Genomic DNA, 21,272 nt, shown 5'->3' with positions numbered 1-21,272 from the left:
ACACAGCAAAACCCCGTCTCTACTAAAAACACAAAAATTAGCTGTGGTGGCACATGCCTGTAATCCCAGCTACTCGGGAGGCTGAGACAGGAGAATTGCTTGAACCCAGGAGGCGGGAGGTTACAGTGAGCTCAGATCGTGCCACTGCACTCCAGCCTGGGCAACAAAGCAAGACTCCACCTCAGGGTGAAAGAAAAAAGACAGAGGAACAAATCTGTGCCAGAGTAAGGAAATTACACTAGATGGTAACTCTGAATCCACACAAACAAATGAATTGAAGCAGAAATGATGAATAAGAAGGTTAATATAACAAACTTTACCAATAGACACTTCCTATCTTTCTTTCAGCTTCTTTAAAAGACATCAACACATGAACGCAGGGAGGGGAACAACACACACTGGGGCCTGTTGAGGGGTGGGGGCGAGGGGAGGAAACTTAAGAGGATGGGTCAACCACCATGGAACACATATACCTATGTAAAAACCTCCACATTCTGCACATGTATCACAGAACTTAAAGTAAAAAAAAAAAAAGCCATCAAATGACATAAAGTAACAATTACAGGTTGAGTATCCCTTATCTGAAATGCTTGGCATCAAAAGTGTTTCTCACTTTAGATTTTTTCCAAATTTTGGAATGTTTATATTATACTTACTGGTTGAGCTTCTCAAATCCAGAAATCTAAAATCTGAAATGCTCCAACAAGCATTTCCTTTGAGCATGTTGAGCATGTTGGCACTCAGTTTCAAATTTTGGAGCATTTGAGATTTTTGGATTTGGGATGCTCAGCCTGTATAACAACGTATTGTTGGGTTTTAAATATATATGTAATATATATAAAAATAACAAATGGAGAAGAGGAAATAGAGATATATATAAGTAATGTTTCTGTATTTTACCAGAGTTAAGGTAGTAGAAATCTGAAGTAGATTTTGATAAGGTAAGACTTATTAGTTCTATAAGTTCTTATAGTTCTATAAGTTCTAGAGCAACCACTAGGTAAATAAATTTTCAAAGGGACATAGTAATTTTAAAAAAAATTAGTTCTATAAGTTCTATAAGTTCTATAAGTTCTTATAGTTCTATAAGTTCTAGAGCAACCACTAGGTAAATAAATTTTCAAAGGGACATAGTAATTTTAAAAATTAAAATGTTATACTAAAATATATTCATCTCATGTTGTGTACACATAAAAATAGAGTGGAATGAGAGACACTGGAGACTTGGAGGGGTGGGGAGGAGGGTGAAGGATAAGAAATTACTTGGTGCTATTCTGCTGATGGCCACACTAAAAGCCCAGACTTCACCTCTATGGGCTACGTCTGGGTAACAAAACTGCACTTGTACCCTCGAAACCTATAAAAATAATAAAATAAAATATATTCATGTCATGTAAAAGAAAGCAAAAGTAAAAGGAATAGAGTACCAAAAAAGCAGGAGACCAAAAACAAAAATGGCAGAGGTAAAACCAACTACAGATGCTCTTTGACTTACGATCAAGTTACATCCTGATAATAGTCAAATTATCAAAACAAAATATTGTTTTTCCACTTAAAATGGGAATACATTCAAGTAAAAATAGAAAAAATAGTAAGTTGAACCTTTGTAAATTCTGAAAATACAAAGGGGTTTCAACCCAATAAACCCATTGAAAAGTTAAAAAATCCTAAGTCAAACCATTGTAAGTGAGGAACCATCTGTATAGCAATAACAACAGGAAAAAGTGAATGATTTGAAAATCCAATCAAAAAGCAACAATTCTCAGGTTGTCGAAAGTGTGAAAGTCCAAACATGTGCTGTCTATAAGAGATAGATACAAACAGGTTGAAAATTTGAAAACAGGAAAAGATATATCTGGCACATGGCACCTATAAGGCTGGAGTAGCTATCCTAATATCACACAAAATACACTTTAATACAAAAATTTTACTAAGGATAAAGAGGGGAATTTTATTAATATAACAATAAAAGGGTCAATCAATAAAGGAGACATAACAATTCTAAGCATATGTACTACTAACAGAGCCTCAAAGTATGTGTAGCAACAACTGACAGAATTAAAAGAAAAAAATATACAAGTTTACAATACTTATTGCAAAATGTAATACCCCATTTTGAATAATGGTTAGGACAACTGAGCACACAATAAACATGGAAACAGAAGATATAGATGACGCTCTAAAGCAATCAGATCTAAGAGACATAGACAGAACATTCCACTCAAAAACAGTGGAGCAGGTATTCTTCAAAAGTACACATGAAACATTCCCCAGAATAAATTTAAAATGATTCTCTGACCACAGTCGAAATTACAAATCAGTAAGACAAAGGAATTTTTAGAATGAACAAACATGCACAAATTATATAACACATTCTGAAGTTAAAAAAAAAAGAGTTAAAGAAGCAGTAAGAAATGAAATTAGAAAAAATGCTTTGATATAAAAATGAAGACATACTCAAACTTACGGAACACAGATAAAGCAATCCTTAGAGATTTGTAGCTGTAATAACCATATTTTAAAAGATCTCAAATCAATAAACTAATTTTCCACCTTAAAACACTTGGACAGGAGCAGCAATACAAACTCAAACCAAGCAGAAGGCAGGAAAGCAGAAAGATTATAGAGTAAAAATTAATGAACTAGAGAACAGAAAAACAATAGCTGATTCCTAGAAAGATCAACAAAATATACAAACCTCTAACTAGACTGACATTGTAAAAAAAAAAGAGAGAGAGAGAGAGAAGATTCAAATTACTAAAAGTAGGGATTAAAGATGTATTACTAGTACTCTTACAGAAATAAAAATAATTACAAAGAATGGTATGAACAATGTATGCCAACAAATTATTTAACTTCAACAAAATGGAAAAATCCATAAAACAAAAACAACTAAAATCAACTCAAGAAGAAAAAGAAAAATCTGAAAAGACCTATACAAGTAAACAGACTAAAGTTGTAAATTTAAAACTCCCCATTACAGGTGGGATGCAGTGGCTCATGCCTGTAATCCTACCACTTTGGGAGGCCAAGGCAGGTGGATCACTTGAACTCAGGAGTTTGCGACCAGCCCAGGAACATGGTGAAACCCCATCTCTACAAAAAAATACAATTAGCTGGGTGTGCTGGCATATGCCTGTAGTCCCAGCTACTTGGGAGTCGGAGGTGGGAAAATTGCCTGAGCCTGGGAAGTCAGGCTGCAGTGAGCCATGACTGCACCACTGCACTCCAGCCTGGGCAATATAGTGAGGCCCTGTCTCAAAAAAAGACAAAAAAACAGACAAGAAAACTTCCTATTACAAAAACAAAAACAAAACCCAGGTCCATATGGGTTCACTGGAGAATTTTATCAAACATTTAAAAAGAACTATCGATTACTCAAAAACTCCAAGAAAATAAGAAGAAACACTTGCCAGCTCATTCTATGATCCCAATACTACCCTGGTACCAAAATCAAACATGAAAAAAAATACAGATCCATGTGTCATGATTACAGACCTGTAAATCCTCAACAAAATACTAGCAAATTTCATCCAGTAGTATATAAAAAGGATTACATACAATGATCAAGTGGGATTTATCCTAGCAATGAAAGTTTGGTTTATCATTTGAAAATCAATTAATACACCACGTAAGTAGAAAAGAAACAATAACCACGTGATCATCTCAGTATACAGAGTAAAAGCATTTAACACAATCCAATATCCATCTTCTCTATAAAAACAATCAGCAAACCAGGAATAGAGTTAAACTTCCTCAGCCTGATTAAAGGCATCTACAAAAGTCCACCACCAACATCATACTAAATAATGGAAGGTACAGTGATTTCACTCTAAGAACAAAAAGAAGACAAGAATGTCCTTCTGCTGCTTACACATCACAGAGGAGATTCTAATCAAGAAAAGCAAGGGGAAGGGGAATTCAGATTGGAAAAAAAAAAGTGAAACTATCTGTATTTGCAGTTGACTGCTCATGCACATAGAAAATCTTAAAGAATCTGCTGAAACACTATTAAAACTAATAAAAGAGTTCAACAATGTTGCAGGGTGCAAGTTCACTAACAACAAACAAATCATAAATGAAAATTTACAAAGAATTCTGGCCGGGCATAATGGCTCAAGCCTGTAATCCCAGCACTTTGGGATGCCGAGGTGGGTGGATCACCTGATATCAGGAGGTTGAGACCAGCCCAGCCAACACAGTGAAACCTCATCTCTACTAAAAATACAAAAAAGTTAGCCAGGCGTGGTGGCATGTGCCTGTAGTCCCAGCTACTTGGGAGGCTGAGACGCAGTGAGCCAAGATCGCGCCATTGCACTCTACCCTGGGCAGTAAGAGCAAAACTCTGTCTCAAATAAGTAAATAGATAAGTAAATTCCATTTTCAATAGCATCAAAAAGAATAAAATACTTATAACTTTAATCAAGGAAATACAGAGCTTCTATAGGCTGAAAACCACAAAACAATGATGTAAGAAATCAAAGGCAGCCTAAATAAATGGAAAGGCACTGAATAGCATTCATATGGTTAAGATGGCAATAACTGCCAAATTAATACCTAAATTCAACACAATCCCTACCAAAGTCCCATCTGCCTTTTTGGGGAAACTAACAAGTTGGTCTAAAATTTCACGTGGAAATTTAGAGAACTGAATACAATCAAAACAATCTAAAAAAAGAAGTAGAAAGTTAGAAGACATACACTTCTCAATTTGAAAATTTGCTACAAAATTATAATAATCAAGATAGTATGATACTGGCATAGAGGTAAACATATGAAATAAAATTGAGAGTTCATAAACACTACTATATATGATGTTCAGTTAATTTTCAACAATGATGCCAAGACAATTTAATGCTGAAAAATCACCTTTTTGGCTGGGTGCGGTAGTTCATGCCTGTGATCCTAGCACTTTGGGAGGCTGAGGCAGGCAGATCACAAGGTGAGGAGTTCGAGACCAGCCTGGCCAATATGGTGAAACTCCGTCTCTACTAAAAATACAAAAAAATTAGTCAAGCATGGTGGCGCATGCCTGTAATCCCAGCTACTCGGGAGGCTGAGGCAGGAGACTTGCTTGAACCCAGGGGGCAGAGGTTACAGTGAGCCAAGATCGCGCCACTGCCCTCCAGCCTGGGTGACAGAGTGAGACTCCCTCTCAAAAAAAAAAAGAAAAAAGAAAAAAAAAAAAAAAAAGAAAAATCACCTTTTCAAGAAATGATGCTGAGACAACTGAATATTTGTTTCCAAAAAATCAAAATTATTCCTTTCCTCACACCATATACAAAAACTAATTGATAATGGATCACAGGTCTACATTTAAAAGCCATTACTTAAAGAAAATACAGGAGTGGATCTTCCTGCCCTGGGGATAGACAAAGCCCTTTTAGATAAAGTACCAAAAATACAAGCAACAAAAGAAAAAACAAATTATACTTCATGGAATGAAAAACTCTTTTGCTACCAAGAACAAAGTAAAGACAATAAAATGACAACCCACAAATGGGAGAAAAATATTGGCTAATAATGTATGTAATTAGGGACTGCTACACAGAATATGGAAAAAACTCTCAGAACTCAACAATAAAAGGACAAATAACACAACTACATAACGAAAAAAGGAATTGATTTTTCTATATTAAGCTTCTATCCTCCAACTTTGCTACAAAGACTTAATAGTTTTGGGAGTTCTTTAGAATTTTCTCCTTAGGCAATCATGCCTGTACGAACAAAAAAAGTTTTATTTCTTCCTTTCCCATCTATATGCCTCTTATTTTGTTGTCTTATGGCATTACCTACAATTTCCAATGAGATGCTGAGTAAGAGTGAAGAGACAAGACATCTTGTTTCCTTATCTTAGGGAGAAAGTATCCAGTGTCTCACCACTAAGTATGATCTTAGCAGTAGGTTTCTTGTAGATTTTTTTTTTATCAAGTTAAGGAAGTTCCTCTCTATTTCTAGTTTGCTCGGTTTTATCATGAATGGGTGTTGGATTTTATCAAATGCCTCTTGTCCATCAATTGACATGATATGGTTTTCTTCTGTAGCCTGTTGATGTGGCGGGTTACAGAAATTGATTTATTTTTCTTTTTTTTTTTTTTTTGAGACAGAGTCTTGCTCTGTCACCCAGGCTGAAGTGCAATGGCACAATCTCAGCTCACTGCAACCTCTGTGTTCCAGGTTCTAAGTGATTCTCCTGCCTCAGGCTTCAGAGGAGCTGGGATTACAGGCACGCTCCACCACGCCCAGCTTATTTAGTATTTTTAGTAGAGACAGGGTTTTACCATGTTGGCCAGGCTAGTCTTAAACTCCTGACATCAGGTAATCCATCTGCGTCAGCATCCCAAAGTGCTAGGATTACAGGCATAAGCCAACGCACCTGGCCACATTAATTGATTTTCAAACTCTGACCAGCCTTGAGTGGTCACAGCATCCAATTATTTTCATACAATGTTGGATTCCATTTGGATTTTTGCATCTATATTTATGAGGGATATTAGTGTGTGGTTTTTCTTCTTTGCAAGGTCTTCATATGCTTTTAGGATTCGAGAAAAAACAGCCTTTTTAAAAAGTGTTCAGAAGGTTCCCTTTGCATCTCTTTTCTGAAAGACACTGTAGAGAACTGGTATATTTATTTCTTCCTTAAATGTTGCACAGAAATCACCAATGAAACCAAAAAGAGTCTGATAATTTATTTTCTTTCTTTTCTTTTACAAAAGCTTTATGGATTCAATTTCTTTAACTGATATTGGTCTGTTTGAATGGTTTATTTCTTCTGTGTAGCTCTTGGTAGTTTGTGTATTTCAAGGAATTACCCATTTCACTGAAGTCGTGGGTTCAGGAGGAGCCAGGAATAAAGGCATCCTGTACCAAAACATCTAATTGCATTACAAATGCAAAAAACAGTATCAATGAAGGACCCCCTTCAATGCAGGAGGAAGTCCTGACCTTAATTACTTTGGAAAGAGATAGAAGTCTGTGAGACCAAAGGAAAATCTGCACATAAGTACTGTATTTTAGTTGATAAAATTATAAAATTATTTTCCACATAGGCATGATTAACAATTCTGACAGTGCCATACACGTATACAGGTAAAGAATAACGAAACTATATGGAAGGCCAGGCACGGTGGCTCACAACTTTAATCCCAGCACTTTGGGAGGCCGAGGCAGGTGGATCACCTAAGATCAGGAGTTCGAGACCAGCCTGTCCGACATGGCAAAACCCCATCTCTTCTAAAAACACAAAAATTGGCTGGGCATTGTGGTACACGCACCTATAGCACCAGCTACTTGAGAAGCTGAAGCAGGAGAAATACTTGAACCCAGGAGGCGGAGGTTGCCCTGAGCTGAGATCACACCACTGCCCTCCAATCTGGGTGACAGAGCGAGACTCTGTCTCAAAAAAAAAAAAGAAAATAAATGGATGATGCATGGTTAGAGCCAGATTTCTTACTGTTGGGTATGGTAATTTACAGGGAAGCAAGGGAAGAAAGCTAGAATGATCCATGTGGTAATGAAGAATTGAAGGTATAAGTATAAACATATGTTTAGCTTAAGAGAGATACAGATGGTTACATGTAGAACTATTTATAAGTAAGTATATTACATGGTTTATACACATGTGTATTTCCCTGTTCTGTCAGCTTAGATGGCCACGCCCTACTGCTGCAAGCACACCATTAGCCCCTATCTTGGTTTCTAATACCATCTTCAAATAAAAGGAACCAGGATTACCTGAAGAAATGATGGCTGATTTTAGAAAGGAAATATACAAGATGAGCCTGGACCACCTTGTAGTGACAGAAGGAAAGTGCTCTAAAAAACAACAGCAACAAAATTCATAAATCTCCACTTCTTACGTGTGAGTTGTGCAGAGTAACATTGTTCTAATGTGTACAATATGGAAAATACGAAAAAGATGTAACTTTATAGCGGACAAACTCTGTTTGCCAAGACATTTAAGGCCAACATCAACAGTCATAAAACATGGTGACAGTAAGCATGCTTGATATAATGTGACAAAAAAGGTACTTTACCACTGTGGGCTTTTTCCCCAAAACCTATAATCCCAGTCTTATCTTGAGAAAAACATCAGACACATTCCAATAAATGGAATTTATATATACCTCACCACGACTCCTCTAAACTGTCAAGGTCATCCAAAACAAGGAAAGTCTGGGAAACCACCATAGCCAAGAGGAGCCTAAAGAGACATGAAAACTAAATGTAATATGGTGCCCTGGAAGGGATCCTGGAACAAAGAAGGACATTAGGTAAAATCAGCAGACCCTAAATAAAAATATGGACTTTAGTCAACAATCATGTACCAATGTTGGTTTAACAGCTGTTGCAAACATACCATCCCAACACGTTAACAACAGCAGAAACTGGGTAAATGGCAATTCTCTCTACTATCTCCCCAATTTTTCTGTAAGTCATGAAATAAAGTGAATGTTTTAAATCGACAAAGGAGATACATAAATAGCCAACAAGTGCATAAAAAATGTTCAACAGGCCGGGCGCGGTGGCTCACGCTTGTAATCCCAGCACTTTGGGAGGCCGAGGCGGGCGGATCACGAGGTCAGGAGATCGAGACCACAGTGAAACCCTGTCTCTACTAAAAATACAAAAAAATTAGCCGGGCGTGATGGCGGGCGCCTGTAGTCCCAGCTACTCGGAGAGGCTGAGGCAGGAGAATGGCGTGAACCCGGGAGGCAGAGCTTGCAGTGAGCCGAGATTGCGCCACTGCACTCCAGCCTGGGTGACAGAGCGAGACTCCGTCTCAAAAAAAAAAAAAAAAAAAAAAAAAAAAAAAAAAAAAAAAAAATGTTCAACATCAGGCCGGGAGCAGCGGCTCACACCTGTAATCCCAGCACTTTGGGAGGCCGAGGCGGGTGGATCATGAGATCAGGAGTTCAAGTCCAGCCTGGCCAAGATGGTGAAACCCCATCTCTACCAAAAATACAAAAATTAGCCTGGCGTGGTGGTGGGCGCCTGTAATCCCAGCTACTCAGGAGGCTGAGGTAGAGAACTGCTTGGACCCAGGAGACAGAGGTTGCAGTGAGCAACAGAGCGAGACTCTATCTCAAAAACAAACAAACAAAAAAAGTTCAACATCATTAGCCATTGGGAAATGCAAAAAACCACAATGAGATACCTCGTTACAACTACTGGATTGGTATAATAAATATTAATATTAATGAAAAATGTTGGCAAACTAGAAAAACTGGAAAGTTCATGCATTGCTGGCAGGATTGTAAAGTATTGTGGCTGCTATGAGAAATAATCAGGCAGTTCCCAAGAAAGTTAAACACAGAGTCACCATATAACCAGCATTCTACTTCTAGGTATCTATCTGAAATGACTGAAAATACATGTCCATGTGAAAACTTATACATGAACAATTACAGCAGAATTATTCATAATAGTCAAGAAGTACAACTAAAACCAAATGTCCACCCACTGACAAATGGATACATAAAATGCAGTATATCGACACACCATGTTATATGGCCATTAAAAAACAAGTGAAATATTGATACATGCTACAACATGGATGAACCTTGAATATGTTATGCTAAGAAAAAGAAGCTAGGCAGAAAAGGTCACATACAGTTCCATTTTTATGAAACATCCAGATTAGGCAAATCCACACAGCAGAAAATTCAATTTTGGTTGCCAAGGGCTACAGGAAAGGGGAAAGAGAAAGCAATTGCTAACAGATATTGGCTTTGTTTCAGGGATGATGACAATGTTCTAAGAAACATCGTTGGCCGGGCACGGTGGCTCACACCTGTAATCCCAGCACTTTGGGAGGCTGAGACAGGAGGATCACAAGGTCAGGAGTTCGAGACCATACTGGCTAACACGGTGAAACCCCGTCTCTACTGAAAATAGAAAAAAATTAGCCGGGTGTGGTGGCGGGCACCTGTAGTCCCAGCTACTCGGGAGGCTGAGGCAGGAGAATGGCGTGAACCCAGGAGGCAGAGGTTGCAGTAAGCCAAGATCACGCCACTGCACTCCAGCCTGGGCAACAGAGCAAGACTCCATCTCAAAAAAAAAAAAAAAAAAAAAGAAAGAAAGAAACATTGTCAGCTGGGTGCAGTGCCTCACGCCTATAATCCCAGCATTTTGGGAGGCCTATGCAGGCACATCACTTGAGGTCAGGAGCTCCAGACCAGCCTGGCCAACATGGTGAAACCCCTTCTCTACTAAAAATATAAAAAAACAGCTGGGCGTAGTGGTACACACCTGCAATCCCAGATACTCAGGAGGCTGAGGCAGGAGAATCGCTTGAACCTGGGAGGTGAAAGTTGCAGTGAGCCAAGATCGCGCCACTGTACTCCAGCCTGAGCAACAGAGCAAGATTCTGTCTCAAAAAAACAACTGTCGGCCGGGTGCGGTGGTTCACGCCTGTAATCTCAGCACTTTGGGAGGCTGAGGTACCTGGGTAACCTGAAGTCAGGAGTTTGAGACCAGCCTGGCCAACATGGGGAAAATATAAAAACAGCCAGGTGTGGTGGCATGAGCCTGTAATCCCAACTATTCAGGAGGCTGTGTAATCCCAGCTACTCAGGAGGCTGAGGCAGGAGAATTGGCTTGAACTGGAGAGGCAGAGGTTGCGGTAAGCCAAGACCATGCCACTGCACTCCAGCGTGGGTGACACAGCGAGACTCCATCTCAAAAAAAGTAAAAAAGATTGTCAGGAATGTTGCACAATCCTGCAAATACACTAACAATGTTTGATTTATACACGTAAAATTGGTGAAGAGTACAGTATGTGAATTATATCTCATATAACTCTCAAGAAAATTGTTTCTTATATACCTGTTTCGTGGTGTATAAATAACACACAACTGATATTATGTATTGTTCTTACAGCCAACCACCTCACTAAACTAACTTTTTTTAGTAATTTGAATCACTTCTGTGTAACATTTACTTTTGCTTGTACAGATAATCAAATCCTCGGGCACGCAAAATGACAATTTGACTTCCCAACCTTTATTTTTTTTTATTGTCTGTATAATGGACAGTAGATCCCCTATGAGATTCAGTAAAACTGGTGATACAAGAGATCCAGCATCTCTTATATAGAAAGTGTGCTGTGATTTTTCAACAAATAGTGTACAATATGTTTTTGTCCATTACATTTTATTTTACTTTATTTTATTTTATTTTAAGATGGAATCTCGCTCTGTTGCCAGGCTGGAGTGCAGTGGTGCCATCTTGGCTCAGTGCAACCTCCGCCTCCCGGGTTCAAGCAATTCTACTGTCTCAGCCTCCCGAGTAGCTGGGACTACAGGAGCGCACCATCATGCCCAGCTAATTTTTTGTATTTTAGTACAGACGGGGTTTCACCATGTTGGCCAGGATGGTCTCCATCTCCTGACCTCGTGATCTGCCCGCCTCAGCCTCCCAAAGTGCTGGAGTTACAGGCATGAGCCACTGCACCCGGCCTATTACCTTTACTAAAGATTAAGAAGCTGAATTATAGTTGGTAGGCAATTTACAAAACTTTTTATTTGGAGACAATTCTTTTTTTTTTTTTCGAGGCAAGGTCTCACTCTGTCACCCAGGCTGGAGTCAAATGGTGCCATCACAGCTTACTGCAGCCTTGACCTCCTGGGCTCAAGCGATCCTACTACCTCAGCCTCCCAAGTAGCTGGGACTGCAGGCACACACCACCACACCTGGCTAATTTCTTTACTTTTTGTAGAGATGGGGTTTCACCACGTTGCCCAGGTTGGTCTCAAACTCCTGAGCTCAAGTGATCCACCCACCTTGGCCTCCCAAAGTGCTGAGATTACAGGCATATGCCACCGCACCCAGCCTGGAGACAATTCTTAAATTGACATGCAGCTGGAAGAAATAATGAGAAGATTCTGCATACCCCTCACCCAGTTTTCTCCATGGTAACAATTTGCAGAACTATAGTTCAATATCAGAACTGACATTGATTCATTCAATCAACATTATTCAGATTTCACAAGTTTCACGTGCATTACTTGTGTATATTTAGTTCTATAAATTTTGCCACATGTATAGATTTTTGTGACAATCACAACATTGGTGATACAGAACGGTCCCATCACAAGGATGCCACACGTGGTAACTACAGCCATCTCCCACCCTATCTGCCTTCCTAACACTGGCAGCCATGAATCTGTTTTCCATTTCTATGTTGTCATTTCAAAAGTGTTATACAAATAAAATCATGAAGTATTATGATAAACAGCCTAACTGCATTTGTGGTAATTGGCTGCTAATAGATTTCAAATCCCACCCATCTCCCCTCTTACCCTACATTTGGGCAAGCCAATAATAAAGCCTAGGTGGTCCCTCCCTCAATGCCAGTAGGAAACTCAAACCACACAAACTCCATCCTTTTTGTGTGTGCTTACCACACCCCAAATTCCTAATGACAAGCAGACATTCTTCTCCCTTCTTTCTCAATCCACATTTAGACCTGCTTAGGAGCCTTCTCTGGTCTCCCTAGAAACCTGTCTCTATAAGTAATAAACTCATTTTTACACTCTTGATATCATTACCAGTTTTGATATCTAAACCAAACGTTGGGGGTAGGAGGGTTCATCCCAACTCTATGGGGTGGACCAGAACAAATACGTAAATTGTTGAGATTGGGTTTTTTAAAACTCAGCTTAATCTCTTGAGATTCATCCGTACTGTTACATGTATTGGTCATTCATTCCATTTTAATACTGGGTAACACTTCATGGTATGGACACACCACACATTATCCATTCAAGAACATCTGGATTATTCACGTTTTGGCTATTACTCATAAAACTGCTATGAAATCTTTTTGATGGAACGTAAGTTTTTATTTCTCAAGGATAAATGTCTAAGTGCAACTAGTGACTGACATGCTAAGTTTGTTTTTAGTTTTAAATGGAACTGACAAACTATTTTCTAGAATGACTGTAGCATTTTACATGCCATCAAAAACGTATGAACAATTCAGTTCCTCTAAATCCTCACCAGCAATTGTATTATCACTTTTATAAGGCAGGTCAAATAAGAGCATGATAAAAACATATTTCAGTATGACATGTCTGGGTATAAGTCTCATTGCATTTATCCTCCTACGAGTTTGTTGAGCTTCTTGGATGAATTAGTGTTCTTCAACAAATTGTGGGTGTTTCTGCGAATTCTTCAAAAACTTTTTCTTTCCCTTTCTGTTCTCTCATATTGATACTCCCATTTGTATATGCTGGTGCAACTAATGATATCTGTTTCCCAAGGTTTTGTTCATTTTTCATTATTTTACTGGCTTTTCCTCAAATTACACAATATACACTGATCTGCACCAGACAACTCGGTTTTTGCCAACTTAAATGGCAGAAACCATATTATTGTGTTGCCTGTTGTTAGTCCTGTGCGTGGGTCACATTTTTGCTGTTTCTTTGCAGATCTCATTTTGTTGTTGTTCTTGAGTGGACAACAGGTCCATGTTGTTGAGTGACATAACCAAATGGTGGAGTACACAACTCCAAACTGTCTCCCCACAGAAACACCAAAAAACAAGAACTATAAAAACCAACCTTGTTAGAACTCTGGAAAACAAAGGTTTACAGTAACCAAGTGAATGCTAAATCAGGAAAAAGGCGACTTCAAATGGCGGGAAAGTTTTGTGGCATTTTTACTTTACAAGAGGTCCTCATTAATATTAGGAGCTGATATCTCCTTAGAAATCAATTGAAGGCCTGAAGACAGATGGATGACATATATAAATTACTGAAAGAAAAAAACTAGCATCTGAGAATTCTCTAGCTGGTAAAACAGTCCTTCAAAATGAAAGAGAAATGAAGTTAATCCCAGATAAACAAATGCTGAGAGAGTTTGTTACTACCAGGCCTGCTATACAGGAAGCACTAAAGAGTGTCTTTCAAGAAGAAATAAAAAGAAACTAGACTCAATCTGGAGGAAAAAATAAAGATTTCCAATAAAGTTAACTATATAGACAAATATAAAAGCCAGGGTCATTGTATGTTTGCTTTGTAACTCCATTTTGTTACTTCCTGCAGGACTTAAAAGATAAATGGATAAGAACTAAATATAAATTTACATTATGGGCACACAATGTATAAAGACGTAATGTGTGACAACATAAAGGGGATGAGTAAGGTGCTAGGTAGAGGCAAGGTTTTCATATAACATTGAAGTTACGAGGGAATTAATTTAAACTAGATTTTCATGAATTTAGAATGTGAAAGTAATCCCCATGGTTAACTACAAAGGCAATATCTAAAAAACATACACAGAAGGAAATGAGAAGGGAATAAAAATGATTCACTATAAAAATCAGGCCAGGCGTGGTGGGCTCATGCATGTAATCCCAGCACTTTGGGAGGCCGAGACGGGTGGATCACTTGAGGCCAGGAGTTCAAGACTAGCCTGGTCAACGTGGCAAAACTCCATCTCTACTAAAGACACAAAAATTAGCTGGGCGTGGGGCATGTGCCTGTAGTCCCAGCTACTTGGGAGGCTGAGGCATGAGAATCACTTGAATCCAGGAGGAGGAGGTTGCAGTGAGCCAAGATCGTACCACTGCACCCTGGCCTGGGCAACAGAGCAAGACTTTTGTCTCAAAAAAAAAAAAAAAAAACACACAAAACACAAAGAAGACAGTAATAAAGGGAATATGGGACCAAAGAAGGTATACAACATACAGAAAACAAAATGCAGTATGGCAGAAGTGCTTCCTTGTCAGTGATTACTTTAAATGATAATTGATTGAACACACCAATCAGAAGGCAGAGGCTGGCAGAATGGATTTTATTTTATTTTATTTTATTTTATTTATTTATTTATTTATTTATTTATTTATTTATTTATTTATTTATTTATTTATTTTACACAGGATCTTGCTCTGTCACCTAGGCTGGAGTGCAGTGGCACAAACATGACTCATTGCAGCCTTGACTTCCTGGTCTGAAAGGATCCTCCTCCCTCAGCCTCCCAAGTAGCTGGAACCACAAGTGCACATCACCACACCCAATTATTTATTTTCTATTTTTTTGTAGAAACGGAGTCTCACTTTGTAGACCAGGCTGGTCTCCAACTCCTGGGCTCAAGAGATCCTCCCAAAGTGCTGGGATTACAGGTGTCAACCGCCCAGCTTCAGAAAAGATTTTTTAAAAACATGATCAAACTACACATTGTCCAAAACAAACTGACTTTAGATCCAAAGACACAAATAAATTAAAACTGAAAGGCTGATAAAAGATATTCCATGAAAATAGCCACCAAAAGGGAACTGGGGTGGCTATACTAATTTCACCCAAAATAGATTAAGTCATAAGCTGTTACAAGAGACAAAGAAGGATACTATATATGAATAAAGGGTCGTTCCATCAATAAGATATAAAAATTATAACTATATATGTACCAAGCAGCATCCTGAAACATGTAAAGCAAACATTGACAGAATGCAAGGGAGAAACTGACAGTTCTTACAGTTAATAGTTTTAGACTGAGGCTGGGCATGATGGATAGCACCTGTAATCCCAGAGGTTTGGGAGGCCAAGGTGGATCACTTGATGCCAGAAGTCCAAGATCAGCATGAGCAACATAGTGAGACCCTGTTTCCACCAAAAAAAAAAAAAGAGAGCTTGGCATAGTGGGCATGGTGGTATACAGCTGTAGTCCCCTCAGGAGGCTGAATGGGGAGGATCGCTTGAGCCTGGAAGTTCGAGGCTGCAGTGAGCCATAATTGTGCCACTGCACTACAGCCTGGGCAAGAGTGAGACTCTGTCTCTCAAAAAAAAAAAAAAAAAAATACAAATGCAAATGAATAAATGAATGAATGAATGATGTATATGAATACAGATACAAAGCTACACACACACACACACACACACACACACACACACAAATTCCAGTAAAATATATTTAATGGTATATTAAGAGGACTATACACCATGACCAAGGGACCAAGGGGGATTTATCCTGGAAATGCCTGTGTGGTTCAACATAAGAAAATCAATGTTAAAAAAAAGAAAAGAAAAGAAAAGAAAATGAATGTAATACACTTCATTAATAAAACAAGTAAAAAAAGGACATGATCATCTCAGTTGATGCAGGAAAGGCAGTTGACAAAATCCAACCCCCTTTCAGGATAAATACATGCAGAAAACACAAAACAGAATAGAGGGCATTTATGGAAAATTCACAGCTTTACATCATATTCACTGATGAAAGAAAGCTTTCCTCTTAACATCAGGAAGATGACAAAAATATACACTTTTGCCAGTGCTATTTAACACTGCAGTAGAAGTTCCAGCCAAGCAACTAAAAGACAGAAAGGCATCCATTGCAAAGGAAGACATAAAACTATGTCTACTCACAGGTGACATAATCCTAAAGACAGATTATAATCTACAAGAAAGATACTATAGCTAATGAATGAATTCTGCAAAGTTGCAGGATACATCAACACACAAAAATCAGTTGTGTTGCTACACACCTGCAAAGAACAATCTGAAAAGAAAATTAAGAAAACAATTCTATCTATACCACCATCTTAAACAATAAAATACTATTTAGAAATAAAGTTAACCAAGAAGGTACAAGACTTGTACACTGAAAACTACAAAATACTGATGAAAAATATTAAAGAAGGCATAAATAAAAGAAACAGTATCTCACGTTCATAGTTTGAGAGATGTCATATTGTTAAAAGGACAATACCATCCAAAATGATCTACAGATTTAACACAATCCCTATCAAAATTCCATCAGCATTTTTACCAAAATAAAAGGCTGATCTTTAAAGTCACATGGAATTATAAGGGCCCTGAATAGCCAAAACGATTTTTAAAAACAAGAACAAAGTCAGAGGACTCAAAATCTCCAATTTCACAACTTACTAGAAAGCTACAGTAATCCACACAATGTGGTCATGGCACAGGTATAGACACAGACAGACGGAATACAAGTGAGAGCCCAAAAATACACTACCTATGGTCAACTGATTTTTGACAAGGGTGTCAATTCTATTCAATGGGAGAAAGAAAAGACTTTTCTTTCAGTCGACGCAGGCCAAATATTGTCACGCTACTGACATGAAATATTCACAACCGTCATACTCACAGAGACAAAATAGATTAGAGGTTGCCACAGACTGGTTGGAAGGGGGAATGAGCAGTTACCGCTTAATGGTGATAGAGTTTCTGTTTGGAATGATGACAAATGACCAAAAAATGATGCTGGGTCAACGGGATTTCCACAAGAAAATAAAGTTAGAAAATACAGTTAGATCCCTGGACTTTGACTATATATAAAAATGAACTGAAAATAAGAGCTAAAACAATAAAATGTTTAGAAGAAAACATAAGGAAATCTTTGGGTTTGCTGATGGATTCTTACCTATGACATAAAATACACGAGCAACAAAAGAAAAACTAAGTAAGGCTGGGTGTGGTGGCTCACGCCTGTAATCCCAGCACTTTGGGAGGTCAAGGCGGGTAGATCACCTGAGGTCAGGTGTTCAAGCCTGGCCAACATGGTGAAACCCTGTCTCTACTAAAACCACAAAAATTAGCCGGGCATGGTGGCATGTGACTGTAGTCCCAGCTACTCGGGAAGCTGAGGCAGGAGAATCACTTGAACCCAGGAGGCGGAGGTTGTGGTGAGCCAAGATCGCACCACTGCACTCCAGCCTGGGTGACAGGGTGAGACTCTGTCTCAAAAACAACTATCTATCTATCTATCTATCTATCTACACATTAAAAATAATTCAGTGGTACCCCAAAAAGCTAAAAGAAATACACTTTGATAAAACAATTCTACTCCTAGGTTTATAACCAAAAGAACTGAATACAGGAACTTGAGCAGATAATGATATGCCAGTGTTCACTGAAGCATTATTCACAACAGCCAAAAGGTGTATGACCCAAGTGTACATCAACAGATGAATGGATTAAACAGCCAGAAAAGAAAGTCTTGATAACTTGTTACAATACAGATGAAAGCTGAAAGCATCATGCTAAGTGAAATAAGGCAGACATGAAAGGCCAAATGTTGTCACACTACTGACATGAAATATTCACAACAGTCAAAACTCACAGAGGCAAACTAGATAAGAGGTTACCACAGGCTGGTGGGGGGGGGGAATGAGTAGTTACTGCTTAATAGCAATAGAGTTTCTGTTTGAAATAATGAAAATGTTTTAGAAATTGTGGTAATGGCTATACAACATTGTGAGTGTAATGCCACTGGACTGTACACTTAAAAACTGTTAAAATGGCAAATTTCATGTTACATATATTTTACCACACACAAAACAAGATATTGTTAAAATGCTCCAGCATCATTTGCTGAATACCTGACTGAATTTCTTTTGCATTTTTGTCAACAGTTTGTCAAATGTCTTAGCTTCGGCAGACTGTGTGGCTTAAACAACAGAAGTTTATTTCCTCACGGTTCCGAATGCTGGAAGTCTGAGATCAGGACGCTAGCATGGCCAGGGCCTGGTAAGGGTCTCTTCCCAGCTTGCAGAAGGCCACTGCGTGTTCACATCGCCTTTCCTCTATGCACATGGTGAGCGAGCAAGCTCACTTCCTCTTCCCTGTAAGGCACTAACCTCATCTTGAGGACCCCACCCTCATGACTTAATCTAACCCTAATTACCTGCCAAGGGCTCCATATCTCCAAACACCACCACACTGAGGGTGAGTGCTCCAACATATGAATTTTGGGGAGACATGAACATATAGTCTATAACAGCATAATCAATGTTGAGGTTTTCTATTCTTTTCCATCGTTCTATATGTATGTTCTACCAATGTGTATATTCTACCAACATCCTATCCTCTTGATTATTACAGCTACTAATATATACATACAGTAGTCACTCCTTATCCAAGGGGGGTACATTTCAAGACACCCAGTGGAAGCCTGAAACCTCAGATATTATTGAGCCCTATAAATACTATGTTTTTTCGTAAATATACAAACCTATGATAAAGTTTAATTCATAAATTAGGGACAGGGAGAGATTAGCATCATAAAATAGAAAAGTTATAACAATATGCCAGCATCACTACTCCTGCACTTTAGGGCCATTATTAAGTAAAATAAGGGTTACCTGAACACCTATCGTGACAATAAATAAGACAGTTACTAAGTAATTAACTCATGGGTAGCACATACAGCCCGGGTATGCTAGACATAGGGTTGATTCATGTCCTGGGACAGGACAGTGCAAAATTTCGTCATGCTACTCACAACAGTGTGCAATTTAAAACTTAGGAATTATTTATTTCTGAAGTTTCCTATTTAATATTTTTGAACCACAGTTGGCCTCAGGTAACTGAAACTGCAGAAAGCAAAACCACAGAAAAGGGGAGACTAATGTAATAAGCCTTAACACTGGATACGATAATTCCTACTATTCTTTTTCTCAAAACTTTTGAGAAAAATTTTCTCAAAATTGTTTCAACTGTTTATGACTTTGACTGTTTATACGAATTTTGGAATAAGTTTATTTAAAGCTGAGAAAAGCCTTACTGGAATCTTGACAGGAATGCCATTAAACCTACAGATCAATTTGGAGAGAACTGGCATACTTACTAAGTTGAGTTTTCCAATCTATCAAGAGACCATGTGTCTTCATTTATTTCTATTATCTTTCATCAGCATTTATAATTTTCAGCACAAGTCCTATACATATTTTGTTCAATTTATACCAAAGTATTTAATTTTCTATGGAATAAGTGGTATTATGTTTTTAATTCAGATTTCCATATGTTCATTTTTAGCAGAGAGAAATTGACTATATGTGTTCATCTTGGATCCTGAAACTTTTTGGAAATCATTCATTCATTCAGGGAGGTTTTCATTTTTTCTTTTGTTTGTTTTTGAGACGGAGTTTCACTCTTGTTGCCCAGGCTGGCATGCAATGGCGTGATCTCGGCTCACAGCAACCTCCGCCTCCCAGGTTGAAGCAATTCTCCTGCCTCCCGAGTAGCTGGGATGACCTGCATGCACCACCACACCCAGCTAATTTTGTATTTTTAGTAGAGACGGGGTTTCTCCATATTGGTCAGGCTGCTCTTGAATTCCCGATCTCAGGTGATCCACCTGCCTTGGCCTCCCAAAGTGCTGGGATTATAGGCATGAGCCACTGCGCCTGGCCTGAGGTTTTTATTTTCTAAGATTCTCTGTAATATTCTACATATACAATCATGTCATACGTAAATATAAAGTTTTATTTCTTCTCTACGTGTATGACTTCTATTTCATTTTCTTGCCTCACTGTGCTTGGTAGAAGTTACAGTACTACAATGAATAAGAGTGGCAAGAGCAAACATCCTTGCCTTGTTCCCAGTTTTACAGGGAAAGCATTCATCTTACCAGCAAATATATTTGCTATAGATATTTTGTGCATGTTCATTTATCAAATTGAGGAAGATCCTCTAAATGTCTAGTATGGAGAGTTTTTATCATGGATAGATATTGCATTTTGCCAAATCCTTTCTCTATATTAACTGATGTTATGTAATTTTTCCTCTTTAGCCTATGATGGGTTAATTACATTGATCGATTTCTGAATGTTGAACCAGCCTCGCTTCTATAACTCAAGTAAATCCCACTTGGTTATTACGGTGTATACTTTTTACATGACTGTTTTCTATTTGCTAGTATTTTGTTAAAGATTTTTGCTACTAAAATTATGGGAGGTATAGGTCTGTAGTTGTATTATTTTTGTACTGTCTGTATGGTTTTGGCATCAAAATAATTTTTTAAATGTGTTAAGAAATGTTCCCTCTTGGCCAGGTGCGGTGGCTCACACCTGTAATCCCAGCACTTTGGGAGGCCGAGGTGGGCGGATCATGAGGTCAGGAGTTTGAGACCGGCCTGGCCAATATGGTGAAACCCCATCTCTACTAAAAGTACAAAAATTAGCCAAGCGTGGTGGCATGTGCCTGTAGTCCCAGCTACTCGGGAGGCTGAAGCAGAACAATCATTTGAACCTGGGAGGCAGAGGTTGCAGTGAGCCCAGATTACACCACTGCACTCCAGCCTGGGTGACTGAGCAAGTCCATCTAAATAAATAAATAAGTAAATAAAATAAATGTTCCCGCTTCTATTTTCTGAGGACATTGTGTAAAATCATCATTAATTCTTGTGTAAATGTTTGGTAGAATTCTCTAGTGAGGACTACAACTCTCTTGTACTCGGAAATTGGTTTTTTGGAGATTTTTATTTAAAATTTAAATTCTTTGATTCAAATTACGTCAACCTTT

At 38.4% G+C, this 21,272-nt stretch overlaps 1 protein-coding gene across 4 annotated transcripts in view; it reads right to left on the bottom strand.

The window, feature by feature from the left end:
- LOC116461506 (zinc finger protein 33A) overlaps positions 1–21,272 on the bottom strand; it is a 61,786-nt gene that overhangs the window by 28,810 nt on the left and 11,704 nt on the right. Inside the window, exon 1 of one of the 4 annotated variants that reach the window (XM_058436530.1) lies at positions 8,127–8,187. The exons of the other annotated variants lie outside the window; for them this stretch is intronic. The gene's annotated coding sequence lies outside the window, so the exon portion shown is untranslated. Of the gene's footprint in view, positions 1–8,126; positions 8,188–21,272 lie in introns of those variants that run through there. 4 annotated transcript variants of the gene reach the window in all.

The sequence above is a fragment of the Hylobates moloch genome, unplaced genomic scaffold, assembly GCF_009828535.3.
Source record: "Hylobates moloch isolate HMO894 unplaced genomic scaffold, HMol_V3 SCAFFOLD_3, whole genome shotgun sequence".
In the NCBI taxonomy this organism is placed as follows: domain Eukaryota; kingdom Metazoa; phylum Chordata; class Mammalia; order Primates; family Hylobatidae; genus Hylobates; species Hylobates moloch.
Note: the sequence above shows the minus strand (reverse complement) of the source record. Positions and strands in the feature narration are given on the sequence as shown.